Raw genomic sequence first — 18,417 nt, forward strand, 5'->3', positions numbered from 1 at the left:
GGGTATAAAATAGTTTAAAGGTATCGTTAATGTCCTGTTGGGTCCGGTGGAGCGTACCATCCACGCCTCTTAGGGATGTGGTCGGGCTTCTTGGATGCTCTTTTTTACATAGCCAAGCTAGCAGTCTGCCGGGTTTATCAGCCTAGGCGTGGGCCCTGTTAGTTCTGGCAGCGTAGTCAAACTTGGCTAGTCTGTCCCAAGCCTTTTTGCATTAAAATCTAGGATGTTTAAGCACTTCCTCCACCTGTTGTGAGTTCCGGTTGCCGGTTTCCAGCTTTTCAATTGTAGCGTCATGTTGCTCTAGCTCCTTTCGCAGGTGCTTTCTGATGCCTCCCGCTTTTGATATAATTTCGCCTCTTTGATACCACCTTCAGGGCCTCCAATACTGTGCTTAAGCGACTGACGCTATCTGTGTTTTCCGCTACATAGTTCACAAGGGACTCTCGGAGATCCTCCCTGAATGCTGGATCCTTGCATTCTCCAAGTGGGTATCGGAGGTCTGGACCCTGCTATGCACCACTCCACTGCTAAGGGAGAGTGATCGGAGATAGTTCGGCCTAGGTATTTCGCTGTATCGAACTGAGGGAGGTTTTCTCTGCCGACAAAGATGTGGTCTATCCTGGTATGGAGTTTGTGTGAGGAAGAATAGAAAGAGTAGCTCCGGTCTACAGGGTGCCGCTGTCGCCAGACGTCCGCCAAATCTAAGCGGTTCAGCATGGTACTTAGTGCTGTGGTGGATGCCGGTGGGCCTCCTGGGAGAGGGGTGGACCTGTCGAGTTCTGTGTTACAGACACAATTAAAATCGCCCCCCCCCCCAGATAAAAAATCTGTTCCTGTATTGGGTCATTTTTAGCGTACATTTGCCCCAAATGTGCCGGTATGTTGTTATTGGGGAGATACGAATTTACAATGCATATTTCAGTTTGCTCAATGTTGCTCCACAATATTACATATCTCCCATCTGGATCTAGTTCGGCTTTGTGGAGTTGAAAGGGAATTTGGAGGCTAATCCATGTGAACACTCCTCTTGCATATTTGGAGTAGGAGGATCCAAATCCTTGTCTTCCCCAGTGAGTTTGAAGCGTTGTAGTGGACTCCTTTGTTAAGTGGGTTTCCTGCAGAAGGGCCAGGTCCACCTTCTTCCTGCGAAGGTATGATTTGATTCTATTGCGGCGAAGGTAGGTGCCCAGGCCACTCACGTTCCAGGTTACAATCTTGATGTGTGTGGCCATGGTAGTGGAAAAAGGAAGATGGAGAGTCTGCTCAAGGCCAACCAACGCCGCCCATCATACGGGTGTGCATTTCGAGTTATAGTCTTCCTGGCTGGTAATGCTGTTATGTGCTCCTTTCCCTCCTGCGATTTTGGTGACTTAACTGTTTCAAAAAGTGGAGACTTGTCAACAGGTTTAACATCCACTCGAACTGGTGGATTAACAACGTGGAACAACTGTGAGCTGTCCCCAGCAGCTGCTTCAAGGGAGCAACGCTCGGGGGCTTCCGCGTCTTGTTGGCCTGTCCAAGCCTTGAGATGCAGATGTGGTGCCAGCACGCTGGCATCTCTTGTAGGGGGGGGGGTCATGGCGGCATCCATGCGTGGTCGCCTGTGCTCCTGTCCGGTATAGCTTATTCTGCCTCCTTATGGAGGAACACCTTTATGGGCGATATCTAAGTATCATAACTGGACGCATTTTCATTCTTGGAGATTGTGATTCTTGCGTAGATCTTTTGGCAATGAGTCCTGGTCATCTCCTTTGGCTAGGTTATTGTGTTCCAGCCACATAGTGGCTGCAGCCGGAGACTCCATGAAAACCGTCTTTTCCATGTATAGAACTTTGAGGCGTGAGGGATATAGGAGCATATACTTGAGGTTAAGCTTGCGGAGGCGGGCCTTGATTGGTATAAAGGAATTCCTGGCTCACTGTACATTGGGAGTGTAATCGGGGTACATAACTATCTGTGAATCGTTCCGCTTGATTACATCTCCTTCTCTGGAGAATCTGAGTATCACTTCCCTGTCTCGAAAATTTTGAATCTTCGCTATCATTGGGCGTGCGTGGGATCCTGGCGGGGGCTTTTTTTGCAGAGAGCGATGAGTCCTCTCGACTGAAAATCCCTGTGTAAGCTTGCCAGCCCCGATCTCCTGCAGTATCAAAGACTCTACGAATTCTGTCGGGTTGGTTCCCTCCATCTCCTCCGGAATTCCTAGGATTCGTATATTGTTGCGGCGGGCCCTCCCTTCCGCCTCCTTCGATCTAGCCTCCAGCTGGGCCACTTGTTTTTCAAGCGTGGATACTTTCACTTTCAAATTCGTGGTTGTGTCCATTGTATCCTGCAGGTTCACCTCCACCTTGCCTACCCTCTCTGTCAGGTTGCGAGCATCTTGTCGTATGATTTGCATATCGACTCTATGCTCGTCTATCTTGGCTTCCATGAATGTTTGAAGTGCTACTCTAGCCTGCAACACCTGGGTGTTCTTGGGGTCATCATCGGGTGCGGGAGGTTCCGTCTGTGTAGGGATTTCGTGTTGGAGGTGTTGCTTAGGCTTTACTCCCGAGAAGGAGTCCATGATTGTAGCACCTTTGTTTTTGTGCCGTGAGGTAGACATGTCCTACTAGTTGCGTGGGTTCTACCAGTGGTCGGTGACCCTGTCCGTCTGGCGCCAAGTAGTTCACAATGTTATACGCTGCCACAGTCTCTTATTCTAGGGGCAAATTCTTAGCTTCTCAACCGCCTCTATGCCGCCCAACAGTTCAAGAGAGTGTGAACCCAAATTTGCAATCCCATCAAAGCTCGCACAGGCCCCCGACCTTTGGTTGCGTAGAGGGGCTCGTGGTCTCCTCCTAGCTCCCCGGACCCTGAATCTGCCGCCTTTGGTGATCCATTTGCTAAGTTAAGGAGGGGGTGCCATCGGCGTGTCAGCCAAGTGTTCGTGTGATGATCAATGGGCGCACCTTCTATTTGTTATGGGCTGTATCTCTATTACGCCGGGGCTCTGGCATTCGCGCGTAATAGAGTGCAGTTTCAATCAAAGAGTGGCACCCTTCTCACACTCCTCCCCTGATTTGTAAAGTCTTAAATATCTGCAATAGTCGTGAAGTGAGGATGGGGTGGAGAGCCTCACCTTCCGTGCTGTGGTGGTGCTCCGTCAGTTTCCAGTCTCTTTGAAGGGGGGGGGGTAATGGCAATCCGTGTCGGGCCAACCTCTCCATCCTCTGGCATTCAATCGGCGGGGTTGGGCCTTTTCAAACCCAGCGTGTTGCCGGGCTTCCGATCACTTTTGCAAGGAGTAATGGCTCCGTTCACAGGCATGTGTTATCAGCGGCTTGCGCGGTTTGGTCCCTGCGTGGGCTGCGAGCTGTCGGCCGGCGGTGCATCCCAGGCCGCCGGTGTTCGCTCAGGTCCCTTTTCCTCCTCGGCCGCTTCCCCGATTAGGGCACGGAAGGCCTCCGGAGTCCGCTCTGTGGCTCCGTGTGCGGGACCGCACCCCACGAGACTCGGTGGTATGCCGGAAGCCTCCGGTTCCGACTCGCCGGGGGGAGAATGTGCCGCGGCAGGCAGTGGGTTTTAGTTATAACTGCTCCCTCCGCCAACATGCGATGAATCTGGTCCGGTCGCTGCTGGTCCAACGTGGCGCGGAGCCTCTGCGCCTCTGATACAGAGGTCCGATAAACTGTTTGCAGACATAGTATCCGCGGCCTCTGGAGCCAGGCAAAGCGGGAATCTCCGGCGGCAGCCCTCGGCGCGCCACGATCTAGCCGGCAGGTCGACTCCTCCCCCATCAGCGGCTCCCGCTCGGAGCAGGCCTCCTTCTAGGTGGGCCCCGGGGGGCTCGTTCTTCGCCTCGTTCTTGGCGATGCAGACTCCGATTTTTATCGGTTCTTCGCTGGGGGCGAGCAAAAACGTTCGCTCTGACATGCGCTGCAGTTATTTATAGGTATTTCGGTCTAAGGCAGGTGTAACAGGATCGATGAAAGATAGCGGGACGGGAGCTCAGCGCTGCTGCCTCTTCTCTACATGAGCTCTGGCCACGCCCCCCTCGTAGGTCCATTCAGAACATACAGTGGATGCCTTCTGTGTGAACAGAAAGCAAACACTGTTTGATGAAATAGACTATAGACTACAGATAGGACAAGACAAAGGAATGGGTATAGATTGCCTCCTTGGGTGTAAGAGCCAATCTCTGTAGAAAGGAATGCACAGTTATGGATGTGGATACCATAAACCACTTACCAGACACTAAGGTACAAACAAAAGCAAGGGAAAAAGAGTCTTACTAAGCGGGGTAAAGCTTGAGACTAAATAGACCTGCAAGAGAAGGCAAAGCCGGGAACAGAGAAGGATGCTGAAGGGAAACGGCACAAGTGACAGATGTTGGAAGCTGCATGGATACAGCACAATGAGCAAGGGCTGGAAGATGCGGGGAAACAGCATAAGAAACACAGGGTTAATGGCTGCAGGGTCACAGCACAAAGGGAAGGAGAGAATACACTGGCAGCAGGCAGAGAGGGAAGGACTGATCCGGCAGAGAAAGGGCTGTGAAAATGTGAGCAAGACAACACACAGAGCAGGTATCAGTCACATGCAAGGCACAAGACACAACAGTCAGCAAAGCAAACAGTGATTCGAAATGGTTCCATGCTTCACGATGTTTAGAATTCAGTGCATGAACAGGGGCCTTGAGGGCATGGCAGCTTTTAAACAGTGCTAGAAGGGAGAAAAGTCAAGGTGGATCCGTATGATTGGCTACACGAGCAGTCACAGGTGTTGTAATGGAAATCCCTGGCATGGACTTTGAGAGGATCCACTGCTGACAACCTCCAGGAGATTTATTTATAGAAACAAAAGCACAGTAATTGCTGTGGCATTTTGAGTGTTGAAGTCTATTGAAATGTGTCTGCCGCCTTCCAGTCACAGTGAAACCAGTGTGCATGCACCTTGGGCTTCCGGGTTTTCAGATATCTTACAGGTATATTATGGTAATGGTAGTCTATGTATCATGGAAATGCAGATTTGTGCAAGGACATTTTGAATAGTGATTCAGGGTCTACCACAACCTGTGGAACTGCAGATAGCACCACTCAGAGGCAGAGATGTAGAGACGTCACAGAGGTGGCCATTTGATGTGCATAGAGCAGGGCCAGGCTCAGAAGATAGAAAGGGAAGAGGGGAAGAGAGTAATAGCCTCGATCCCTGAAAGGGAAGGTGATAAAGCGTACAAGAACTCTTGGGCCTGGTCCACCTTTCTGGCTCTCTCCTGCTTAAAAATAAAACACTACTGTTGCTAGTGTTGACTAAGTATTTACAAAGCTCACAAGCGGGAGCAGAACTGAAAACATTATTTACCAATGAACACAGTGCTCTTCCTTGTTCATTGATGAACAAGGAAGACACTGTGTCTGAGAAGTTATCCTGAAAAGAAGTCTGCCTCTGTAAAGGAAAACCTTTGTTTTGAACTGATAACCCTAAAGTAGAGGCTGTGCCGCTCTGATTGTAAAAATTAAATTACCTGCTACTTCAATCTGGCATCTGTACTTTTTTTGTGGAACCCAACTTGGATAATTGACAATGCTGATGGAAATGGGACGGTATTAGTATATTTGTTTGAATATATTCGACCGAATGGAACATTTGACCGAATTTGCCCTGTACCATTCGACTGAATATATTAGAACAAATTGGCTACTACATACCGAACATGTGGAACGGTGGTTGCAGGATGGTCCCCCCGCTCCTCATGTTCGATGTGTATTGACCTGGAGGGGTGCAGGGGTGTCCCCCGCTTCCTCGATATTGGAGGCGGGGGACGGAAAAAAGAATAGAAAAAGGGACTCTGCGGCATCGGATCCGACCTGCGTTAGAGGGACAGATCTGAAGCCGCAGGGTTGAAGCGGATCAGGCGGCGAGCGGGCAGGTAAATAGGGAAGGGGTGGGGGTGTGGGTGGTGGTGTTTGATCATATGAAAAGTGACCGCATGCGGGCTCTTTTTTTTTTAGGTCAGTTTGCCGTGGTTACTTTTCATAGGCTCAGACACTCACAATCTAAATGGGACAACCTGAGGTTATCCTGTATGAAGAGAAACGCCTCCCAACATAGCTAGATTATCATGTTTTTGAGGATTCTGGTGCTTGAATTGCACTAATGCTGCTTTCGGGTTGAAATTAAACCAGTAATGAACCAAGGACACCTGTTTGCATCAGAAAATGATCAAGAGCAAGATGATTTTACAGCCCCTATTGTTCCAAACGTATGGGATGGGGGTTGCCTAACTTGCTTTCCTTAAGCTGGTGAAGACAAATGACATGAGGAGAGGCGCCTCTCATGTGTTTACATGGAGTGACTTAACCAGATCTGTTACTGCCAGCCTTCATTAGAAGAATATAGTTTATTCTAGTGCAGGAACATTTGGTGCCTCCGGATAAAGAAGCAAGGAAATTAGAGAGGCTTGGGTGAAAGGTTTCCACTATTTCTCTGTCGGTCAGAGCAGCAAATGCTGCAGTGATTTTGGCCAGGAATGACCACGAACACCGATAAAAGATACTGTTGGATTTCTTGGCAGAAGATAAGCAAATAGACACTTCAGACATTTCAAGAGAAAGTAGATTCGCCTCCTAGCATTCCATGAAGGCAGACTTTTATGTGTAATGCGCAAGTTGTTCATAGGCAGGCCTAGTTAAAATGTTAAGACTTCCGAACGGATGTCCATGCAAAGGTTTTTCATTGTCCTTTTTTTTCCACATATATTTTTATTGCCATTTTCATAAACATTAAAAAAGTAACACCCTTTGCCCAGTACCCCATCCCCTTTCCCCAACTCTCTTTTGACCCAACCAAGATCCAGTGTTAAAACTCTGTTTCGCTTCCCTTTTCCTTTGCCCTTCTCACCCTTCCTCCTCCCTTGTCCCCTAATATGACCTCCCTTTAATAAGCACCTCTCCTCCCCTCTATTACGTCTTCCTGCTTTCAAGAACTTCTGTTCACAAGTCATTTGAAAAGACATACCCTGCTGGTGTTAGGCCAGTCTCAAAAGTGTCATTGTCCTCATGCACCAGGTTTCTTTGTAGTCCTTCTGGAGAAACTTCATTACCAAGTCCCAGTCAACTAGGAAATCTGATAGTCGCTTTGTATCTTGTAAGTTGCCCACTGAAGCGCCACAAAATTCCACACCTTTCCCACTCATGCATGTTCCGTGGGTGGCTCTTTCGTTTTCCACTTTTGTGCCACCATCAGAGCTCCTGCCATCATAAGTATCACATAAACCTTGCATTGGGCTTTCAAAGTTAACTCTTCCAGAACCCCTCCCAAACCCAAGATAGAGAGGCCTGTATTGCCCTTTTTTCATTGTCCTTTTAAAGGTGAAAAATGATTTTGAAAAGGTGTGGATGTGTTAATAGGAATGAAGATAGACATGGAGACAGATAAAAGCTTGGGTGCAGTTATGCATGATTGATCACTTTCCTTTCAATTTGGAAGAGGGGAAGAAGTACGGAGCCTGCTATACTGATATGGAAGGACACTAGAGGTTTTATCCGATCTACAGTCAGTATAGCTATCCCACGACAAACTTCCCAAAAGAGCCAGCAGTCTTATAAGATGCCCCAAAGATCTAATGGGGTGGAATGCATCAAAAAGCAGTGCAGTCTGGACAAACCTGATTATTGCCCCAACCATACTCAAATTCCACCAATTCGGGGCAGGATGTCCCATTTTTCCTTGAGATGGAAATAAATAAATTCAGACAAAAGGATGCTCTAAATCATGTGTCACTGTCATATATTGGAATTTTAGGAGGTGGTCCAGCCGCAACCGCCGCCACGCAAACACACAGCGACATTCCTTTGACATTGGTTAAAACGAGCTTTGTCATAATGCTCAAGCCAGTGGTAGAGAAGGTACCCTTACAACAGTGGGGACAGAAATGAATGAGGCCAACCAGTTCATAAAATCCTGACTTTTCAAATGCTTCTTGGGTTCTTTTGACTCAAAAGATGAAAACTTCCACATTGCTATCCGCAGACGTCATAGCAGGTTTCTGAGATGTATGATCTAAAGCGATCATTGCCAGTTCAGGGTGCTGCATTTCACCCCACTCTCTGCATGCAGAGCCTTTCCATAGGTCCTTGCCCCCATAGCTGCTCAGTTGGGAAGGCAAGGGTTTCACATGTACACATAACCCAGCCTTTGACTCTTTTGGAATCAGATCAGTAAGTGCCTGGTGAATGCAGTGGCTGTACAAGGAGTTGGGATCTGTCCTTGTACCAATTAAGCATGTTCAATATTTTGGGGTGACCCATGGACATTGTAAAAAAAAAAACTAGTCTTGCCAGTTGGATGCAGAGTATTGTGTGGCTCAGAAGTGGATGCAATCAAAAACCTAGATCACGGTCAGAAGGTTGAACGTGTTATTGGACCTTATGGCAGCATGCATTCCAGAAAATGGAGCGAAATGACACAAATGACAGTCAAAATGAGGAAGCCTTACGTCTGGTGGACAAATGTGTGCAGTCTGACAAAAAGCGTGCTTGTAACAAGACCCGAGGTGGAAGTCTTTCTGGTAATTGATGCTTCCCTGGAGGCATGTGGAAATCTTCAAACCTGAGGCCTCAACATATCAACACGAGTGAAGCAAGACTCTCGTTGAAAGCTTTCCACCCTCGGGTCATACATAAAACAGCACCAATACAATATTCTACATGAAAAAGCAGCTGTGCACAATCTACCTAAAATTGCCATTCGAAGCACAGCAGCTATGGACGTGGCCTGTCAAACATAATGGCGCATCTCACAGGTGTTTAAACACTCTGACAGATCGACAAAGCAGCAAAGACCTCACAGGCTCACGAATGTGATTTGAATCAATCAGTGAGTGTTTCAGTAATGGACTTTTTTGCAGCAGTACACGACGCAAAGTGCACAATGTTTTACTTTCGGTTTCCTCAGAAGGAATCCATGGAAGCCACTTTCGTAACCGTAGGAGCACGTTTTTTTACGCCTTCCCCACGCTTTCCATGCTACTGTGAGTAGTACAACAACTCGAGAGTAGTGCACTATGGTACTGTTGGCAATGTTGGTGTTGAGTCACATACTTCTTAGGCCGCAGCCATCTCTCCTGACTATGCAACAGGGGGATGTCCTTCACCCCAGCCTGGTATCTCAATGACGCATCCTGGCTCCTGGACACTTAGAATGTAGGCATGTACGCCTTCTGCTGGAATGCATGAACATCTTGGTGCATCTGACTAACCCAAAGTATTTCAGGAAATGGAAGAGATTCTGTTCTTGGTGTGGAATAACAAAATTAACCGTCCCACTCCCCGTCCTATGTAAATCATGCCATGTTTGCTGCACCTTGCAGAGTCTGGTTTGCAACATTCTGTGATAAAGGTGCATTGGTTGGCTTTTTTAAGGTACAAAAAGAAATGCAAAGAGGAGACTATTTGTTCTAATCCCTTGATCAAAGGTTTTCCGTGAGACCTGTTCTAGGAGTTTACACCAATTAAGGCGCCTGCTTCAGTCTGGAAGTTGAAAGTAGTTCTCACCAGATTCCAGTCTCCCAGTTTTGAGCCTATTCACTCTGCAGACGTGATGCGTGTGACGTGGACAGCTGCATTTCTGATCCCCAAAACACTGGCACACATAGTGAGTGAAATCTAGGCTTTCAGCATCTGCACCATACTTAAAATATCACCCAGATAAAACCACTGTAAAAAGTCCAGAGTGTCCCACTAATGAACCCCACTCCCTTTTTTCTTACAGGGCTTTGCACAGTGATGCCCCCAATAGTGTCAGAAGGGCGCTATACAACGCCACTTACATTACATTGCATGTGTAAAACCAGTGGTACTCAAAATGATATACCTCACAAATGCAAAGTGCAGTTTGTAATGAACAAAGTTGATACTGACATTTGCAATTGTCATTGAGAATCATACACATTGCATTCTCTTGCAAGTTGCAATATTGTTTAGATGGAAGGTGAGTTTGGAACCTTCCTTGCAGTTCGCATATAAATGTATAAATGGTTCTGCCTACTCATGCAGAACACAAGTTGAGGATATATGTGAGATGACGTGAGGTGAGTGGACTCAATCTCTGCACTACTTCCTCCTCCTTAGGCTAAATTTGGGAGAGGAAATTCCAGAGACGTTGATAGGGTTGGAAAGCTTGCCAAGTGACTGAATCTGCTGTGAGACAGGCATGGTATCAAGAGACGCACAGACTTGTACAGACGTTTTCAAAATCTTTATTTCTTAAAGATTTGGTGTTGGTCTTATACCTATATACCTAACTGGCCCTAATTCTAAAGGGATGGTTCCCTCAAATGATGTTTCTAAGGGCCGTTGATGTATGAAAGTCCAAAATAATTGTCTGTGTCGAAACCTATGCTTGCCCTCACTCTATACAAAAGTGTGTTATGGGGTTTTTTCTCAAAAATGAAAAGTAGTCGTTCAACAGAAAAATAGGAAACCCATGTTGGTTTCAGGTGGCCTTCTGGCCAGGTGTGGTTTTGAACTCACAAAAAAAGAATTTGATTAATAGGGCTGCTTGCAAGACCTTCGCCACAGGGTCCTTGCAGGGAATTCAGATACCAAGGTGTCTTTCTGTTCCTTGGAGGTTCCCTTCCCCAAGCTTCCATCCTTTCAACACTATAAAGAAAACTAATACTAATAAGTCTCCAACTTGATTGGGCCTCTCAGGGTTCCCTTCCCCAAGCTCAGGTCTCTTCCAGCTTTCAACACAAACAAAAATATATCACAGTTCGTTTTAGGTTTCTCAGGGTGCCCTTCCCCAAGCTCAGGTCTCTCTAATTTCAAACACAAATTCAGCTGGTCAGGATATGCCTTTTCCTTAGTTACAGCTTTTCCTAATAAAATCCTTGCATGGGGTAGAATCAGAGGCTTTTGAAAATGCAGGCTCTTTGCTTTTCCTAAGCGCGACCACTCTGACCCTTTGCCCCTCTCTTATTAGTTGCTTGGGCTTTCCTTTGTTCTTTTTATCTTCAGGTGCTTGATTTGCACGCTTGCACTGTTCTTCTCCATTGTATACTTCTTCTGTGCCTCTTGCACCTTCCTGCATTATTGTGCTTCTTGCACCCTTCTGTTTCACTCACTTCTGTCTTTGGCGGTGCACACTTGCACTTTCTTTCTCTTGCCTTGCGTCCTTGCACTTTTAAACTGTCACTTTCCTATTCCGTGCCTACTCGCACCTTTTCCTTGCTTTACTTTCGGCCCGTTTGCCCTCTCTTGACTTTATCATGCGCCCTCGCACTTTCCTCTTGCTTTCAGTTTTGCATTTGCTTTGCTTTCTGTCTTTTATTTCTTCTGTCTTTATTTTCTTCAGTTACTTTCTTTCACTCACTTTCTCTCTTTCTACTTTCTGTTTCTTAAACTGTCCATTTTGCTTTCCGCCTCGTGCCGTTTTATCAATCTTACTTTTTCGTCCCTTTCCCGCTTCAGCCACCCGCCCGCACACAAGTTTCTCTCTCTCATGCAAAACTTACCGGGTAGCACAGCGCTGGTGAGTGGTCTCTCCTGGATGCTTTTGGGTCGAGGTCAGTCAGGGTTTCACCACCTGCCCCTCAGACATCCTTAGGTCTGGCACACAACACAAGGGAACAAGCCATTGCACAGACTCTGCCAGTAGGGTCTCAGCTGCCTCGCTCCTGCTCTCAGGAGACCCGTCTCCCCAGCCACAATGCAGCCCTCCTCACACACCGGGCCAGCGTCGCAGCAAGCCGCTCTCCTCTAGATCCTCCAATTTGCAGAACCCAGCTTAGTAGCTTCTCTGGTCCCAAATGCCTCTCCAGCTCGCTCATTCACATGGGAGAAGTCACGCCTTTTATAGTTGAACACAAAGTCAAGTGGAGTATGGTGCGAATGGTTACTTACAAATGCATGACTCTGCCTGACTCTATTAGTGGGACAGTGGTTTTCCCTAAAGTAGGTTTCCCCTAATTTCCCTATGTTATTCCTATGAGCGATCTTTACTGATCGTAGTCGCCTCTTCCTCATCTCAGTATTTGTTGAAAATGGGGAGGGTGAAATGGGGCAATATTGGAGCTACCCCACAAAGGCTGAATGACAGTTGGTTGAGGTATTTTAGGGACTGGGGCAATGCCATGTCTTGCCCTTGGGTATCCTCGTCCCCATTCCTCGTAACCCTCCACTCAGGTGATCCTCCCACGCTTGTCAACCCCCAGGGTCGGGATCCAAAAGCGATGGCCCTTGCCTGGCCACCTGAATGGAAGACCCTGAGGGAGTGGGTGGGAGAATACCATCAGGTTTCTCACACTGCCTACAACCTACAAGCTGTAAAAAGGCACTTGCTCAATTCCACAAAATCTCAATCCACGTTCACTTACCCCACCTCCTTCCCACCGCAGTAGACAATGCAATGCTCTATGGCTTTGTCTATGTTTCTCACTCTTCAAACCTCCACCCCACAATATCAGCAGAAACAGTGCTCTCATCTCTCACACCTTTACTGTTGGGGCAGGGTGGCCTATGTTATTAAAGAGATTTCCCAATAAGCAAGTTCTCTGAAGAGGCAAAAATGGGTTGGGAAATGTTTGTAAGGAAGGCATATCAGTAGCACGACAGACACAAGGAATGTAGTTCAAGGGTTTTAATTGAACTTTGCATGGGTTGGAAAAACGCCTATTCTAAACCTAATTGCTAGCAATGGGAGCATGCTAACTCCATCAAAATAAATAAAACGCTGTCCTAGTCATGGCATGCCAAAACAAAGATGACCTATACTAAAAAAAATAATTGCCAAACATTACTCTATATAACAAAAGGGTGTGGGATGATGACGAAAACAGTGTATAATAAAATGAAAAGTTCCAAGGAGTTCGGTAGTTCAGGACTGCTGGACTGTAGTTTCCCCTTCCCCACGTTTCAGCACAGGACAAGGCGGAACAGGTGTTGAGCTTGGAGTACACTCGAAGCTTGTGACACATTCAAGCGGTCCTTTTTTTATGCCAGGGTCTTCCTAAGCAACGTCTCTCTTTCAGTGTCGATGAAGAGTCTCTCCACTGGGAAATCCTGCTGTACAGCTCACATACTAAATGTTACAAACAACAACTACTTCAGATCCCCATCCGTTGGGCTCAGACCTTTCTCTTTTCCTTTTGATGTGGAAATCCCTCAGCCGTGCTCAAGTTCATGTGCTTTCTCACAAATGTCTCACATGCAAAGGCTCCCGTCGATCAAGCACAAGCCTCTACACCTTAATGATCAACAACAAGTTTGAAGCCTTTCGATTGTGCAAAAGGGTTTTGCTATGACCTTTGCATGACCACTTCGAATTTAGTTCATTCAGTTCTGCACTTTCACTTTCACTCGGACACCCCGTCTGAGACCTTCGACTGGGCACCCCAGGTGCCGGACCACTCCGCAGTAGCTTATCCTTGAGTCTTTTTCTGTCTCTTGGTAACTCCCCCTTGCCGCTTAGCCTTCACTCGCATCTCTCAATATGGGCCTTTCAAAAAGCCGTTCCCATTGCAACAATCTTGCCGCTCGCAGCCTTTGCTTCAGAGCACACCAGTATTTCACAGTTTCTTCCAACTCACCGGTTACACGAAGCTGCTTTATCGTTCCTGGAGCCAAGGACAGTACTCCGGTGGCTGTAACTCCTCTCTGCCTCCAGCAGACGTGCAGGAGGGCCCTGGATATCGTGCAGTTATTTCAAAGCTTCGCTCAGTAGTCCTGCTAGGTTTTGCTTGTGCTGTTTGGTGACCATTCGGAGATAGTTGATCACCATATAACGGGGTAAAGGGCCTCTCCCCTCTCACAGCCCCGTTCCTGTCTGCCGCCACTCCTTTGCGATACTGCGGCCACCATGGAATTTTTCTTGTCCGTGCCTTTCCGCCTCGCTGACTATGTACTCCCATGCTCCGCCTTTTATCCCAGTGGGGAAGGATAATGGGATTCAGGTGTGAGCCGTTGTAGGCAAGCGCCTGACTCTGATGTCGGGACATGTTAAACAGACTGGCTGGGTGTGAGTCTGTCTTCTCTTCCCCCAGAGGGGGGGGGGGGGTGGGGGGTTGGGGGGGGGGGGGGGGGGGGGGGGGGTGTGTGTGTGTGTGTGTGTGTGTGTGTGTGTGTGTGTGTGTGTGTGTGTGTGTGTGTGTGTGTGTGTGTGTGTGTGTGTGTGTGTGTGTGTGTGTGTGTGTGTGTGTGTGTGTGTGTGTGTGTGTGTGTGTGTGTGTGTGTGTGTGTGTGTGTGTGTGTGTGACAGACACAGCGAGGGGGGTAAAGTTCATAGGTAATATGATGGGGAATTAGGGAAACAAAAGCGGGGATACTGCATCTCACCTCCGGGTGCCCCACTCCTACTCCCCAGGTGATCCTCCCACAATGGTCCACCCCCAGGAACTGGATCCAAAAGCGATGTCCGTGTCCTGGCCACCTGGATGACAGATCCCAAGGGATTAAGTGGTGAGACACATCTTGCACTGCTTAAAATGTAATTGACTAGTGTTCAGCCTCATTGCCTTGGAAGAGGCAGCCAGCCGCCTCTTTGGAAGTCTTCTGATTTACAGACATCCTCCTCTGCAACCAATTTCATAAGCAGAGCTTGGCTCTATGACCTTTACATATTCCTCACACCTCTGTCTCTATCTTGTGATAGGGCCTGCTTTTTAAAGGGAGGACGGGAGCCGCCCCACCCCAGCACTCAACCGGTGCCAGGATGAGGGCGACCCCCTCCCACACCTCCATACCTGAAAGGTGTCAGCGGCGGGGCCTGGGGGGACCCTGCCACAGCAGGAGCAACGCTGTGGGGAAGACGCTGAAGCTGCAAGGTAGCGGTCTACGCTATGCTGCAGGGTGTGACAAGCGTCACAACACCGGCCTGCCAAGGGACACAGCCCAGGAAAGGAGAATCAAGGGGTGTGGCGGCCGCAAAAACACTGGCCACTCCAGTACAGGATCTCATGGAGTCCACTATCCCACCAGGAAGGCTATTTTTTTTATTAAATCCAAGGCCACTACATGGGGCCTTTATCCTCTCCTACACCACCAGGGACCAGTATGGGTAAAGGGACCCAGGGAGGCCTACAGGCATGGCTGACTCCTGGAAGCCATTACAGCCTCCAGGTTAAAAATGCGGCCAGCTCACATGAAGAAGGGGCGGGGCTTACACGCCCTCTTGAGCTTTTCCCATGACACACCCCCTCAAGGAAGGTAAGTCATTGGTTAAGGTAAGTGGTCAATCCTGGGTGGGAGTGGGGTCCTTAAGTAGATGCGTGTGAAGGATTCTGTATGGGTTAGTTGGGTGAGGACAGGAGTTGGTGGAGGACGTCTCAGAAAAGGCGAGAGATATTCGATTGCAGAAGCTATTGGAAGGAGTGGGTCTGTGGAGTATTTGGGAGCGAGTCGAGAGTGAAGAGTAGAGGTAAAGTAGGAGTACCAGGGTGGTAGTGGTTGTGGAGGTGGTAGTAGTTGTAGGAGTAGTAGAGTGGTGGTGGAAGTAGGAGGTGGTAGTTGGAGGTAGTAAAGGATGGAATAAAGTCGTAGTGTTAGTGGAGTATGTAGTAGGGAGCATGAGTGAGTAGAAAAAGCAGTAGAGGGGTAGTAGAGGGCTATAGCAAGGGTTAAGTATGAAGTAGAAAAATAAGCAAAAGAAAAGTATGCGTGACAGTGAGTGGGAGAATAGAAGTAACTATCAGTTTAGAGTGAGAGATTACAACAAGAAGAATAGCAAGAGGCAAGGGGTAGTTGGAGGTACGAGCGATAATAAGAACAGAAGAAAAGAAGTAAGATCAAAGGCTTTAGGTGGAAAGGCAGAGTGAGAGATTAGAGAGACAGTGACATGGTGGGAAGAGAACAACTAAGAGACCAATATAGTGAAGGGTCAGGTACAAGCGAAGTGAGGGTGACACCATCCCAACCCCCCCTGAGATTAGTAAGCTGGCTAGGTTAGGGAAAACCTAGAAAACCCCTAAGGAGTGAGACAGCCATCCATCCAATAAACACCTTTGGATTTGACATAAGAGTTAGCGTGGTTCTGGTCACACTCTGTATACTCCATCTTGCAGACCACTCAACAGGGCAACTGGAGAGTTTTACCAACATGATAATTCTCGGAGAGGGCTTTTAGGCGGGACAGTCACTCTGCCTGATCTATAACCAGCTACTTTAGCCCTACCAGTCTTTACTAACTGTTAAAAATTCTTCAAGTTTCTCCATAAGCGTTTTCAATAAGAAAAAAAATACATGTTCACTTCTGACTAATCCTCACCACTGCTCGTCCTTAATATGCTTGCATATGCTCTTAGTTATTAATTTAATCAGGAATGCTGTCAGACAATGTTTAAATCCATTCCCTTTTGTAATCTGCACTCCATATTTGCATCTGTGACTTGTTACGCTGCATCAAATAAGCAGACAAAGTTTTCGGCTTGAGCCAAATAGTAAGAAACCTTTCTGCTGAAGCTAAATAGCCTTTTTCTGCCGAATTCGGCTGGCTACTTGCTCTAAGCCCTAGTTTGGTTCAACCCTAATTACCATGTTGATAAAGGTACGGCGGTGTGGTGTAGGGGAAATTCCACACACCCTGTGTATGGCGAATGCTTGAAAAAAAATTGCTGCGCTGCATCAACATCTGGTCCCGTCTACTTCTCTGTGACAACATTCCTTAAGTGCTGAGAAAAGGGGACAATGTACTAGGAGTACAATAGCCACTATGTTGAGTACCTTGTACTTTACAATACATAACTCTGACCTCCCACGATCCTCTAGCTTGAGATGAGACTGCCCACACATTCACTCATTGTCCATACATCCAGTAACATCAGTTGCACAGCTTTCAATTGAACACCTCCCCACTCCGCACACCCCCCTTTGATCCCATTGAATACCCTGAGTCCTCCCCTCGCACACATACTGCTACTCAAACACTGAGCTCCCCAACACCTTCACTTCACCTTCAGATCCCCACAACTGATAGTCGCAAACACATCTACACCCCCTCACAGCCCCTTGCATGCAGCATCCAGTCCCTCTCAACCACACATTTCTATGCGCCCAGCAGTGGTCAAAGAATGAACTTGAAATCATTTTCCATCACTGACAGAGCTTTCCGCAAGAATTAACTCTCCTGCTGCCTGCCCAACCGACCCCTCTGTTCGATTTCATCTAATACTGGGGGTTCCACCTTTCTGAAAGGGACTGGTGGTGAGCAGATTCTATTTAGTAGCTGACGCCCTTAAAATCCTCTCCCTCACAGTCTAACTGGCCTCCAGTATAGCATTAACCGTTTGACCTCCTCACAAATCATGTTCAAACCTGGGTGACTGCTCTGCAGATTAAAACTGCAATGAGGATAGCATCCTACATGTCAATAAACTTCTCTGCCTGGGACCTACACTGACCGGTACACCACACCCTCTGCCTCACAGACACACACTCATTGATAACTAGGCAACCACCCTTTCTGTCGTTATGCTCTGTGCTGGAGGGATGTCATCCACCCACCCTGGAACCAACACCAGACAGTTCTCCATGGCAAGATGTCAAAGCAACTGCAAGCGTTACATTGAACAATAGAATACTAACATAACATTTGAAGAATTGCATGATGGGCCAATTCTAAAAGGCACAAAGGGTGCCGCCTGGTCCGAGGCTGCAACAAGTTGTATGACCAAAGTCGCTTACCAAAGTAGTAGGCAGTGGTGAGTGCCGTAATGTGTCTACCTTCACTGATCGCTTATAGTCAGCCAATGCAAATAATGTCAACAAAGTCCTATCCCTGTGAACTTGTCTAGTAGCTTTAGTCTCCCAACTGGAGACATGGCAGGGCCCGCCCGCCCGCTCTCTGCTCTCATGCTGGGACGTCTGCAGGGACAACCAGGCGGCAGTGCACTCAGTGACTCCCAGTTACCACTGCGCTTGTATTCGGTTTCGACTTCCAGTCTTGTTGCCCCCCTCCTTTCTCCGTGCCGGTGCTTTTAGAGTTCTGGATTTGATGGATGCTTCCTGACATTGCTTCGCACCACAGGCTGCCTTCCCCGCTGAGCCCAGCCACCAAAGGTCGCGCTGTCTGCCCACCCAAACAGCGTGGGCCACCAATTAGCAAGTTTTGTGTCTGTCACCCTATATTAGCGATCGAGCACGAGGAGAAGAAAGAGAAAAATCAGATCAGGCAGAGAGAAGCGGTCTTGTGCCCTTGAGAAGTCGACTCTGCACATTTACTAATGAACTGTTCCCAGTACTGATTCAGACGTTCCATAATGTGTTTAGTGCGGGGTGGGGAGTTACAGATTTCGCATTGCCAAATACCTTCATCTGATCATGTTTTGTATTGCTAAGTCGGATAGAGAAATCTACAAATTATCTCTATTGCAGAGGAGGAAGGGACTGAATTAAAGCAATGACAGAACAACGTAGAAGATTGGGTTATGACAATTTCTACCCT

The 18,417-nt window shown here is 47.7% G+C and overlaps 1 protein-coding gene across 1 annotated transcript in view; it reads left to right on the forward strand.

The window, feature by feature from the left end:
- The window catches only part of VPS9D1 (VPS9 domain containing 1), a 1,552,154-nt gene that overhangs the window by 1,465,383 nt on the left and 68,354 nt on the right, over window positions 1-18,417 (forward strand). The gene's annotated exons all lie outside the window — the stretch shown is intronic.

The sequence above is a fragment of the Ambystoma mexicanum genome, chromosome 1q (genome assembly GCF_040938575.1).
Source record: "Ambystoma mexicanum isolate Mex_15411 chromosome 1q, UKY_AmexF1_1, whole genome shotgun sequence".
Taxonomy (NCBI): domain Eukaryota; kingdom Metazoa; phylum Chordata; class Amphibia; order Caudata; family Ambystomatidae; genus Ambystoma; species Ambystoma mexicanum.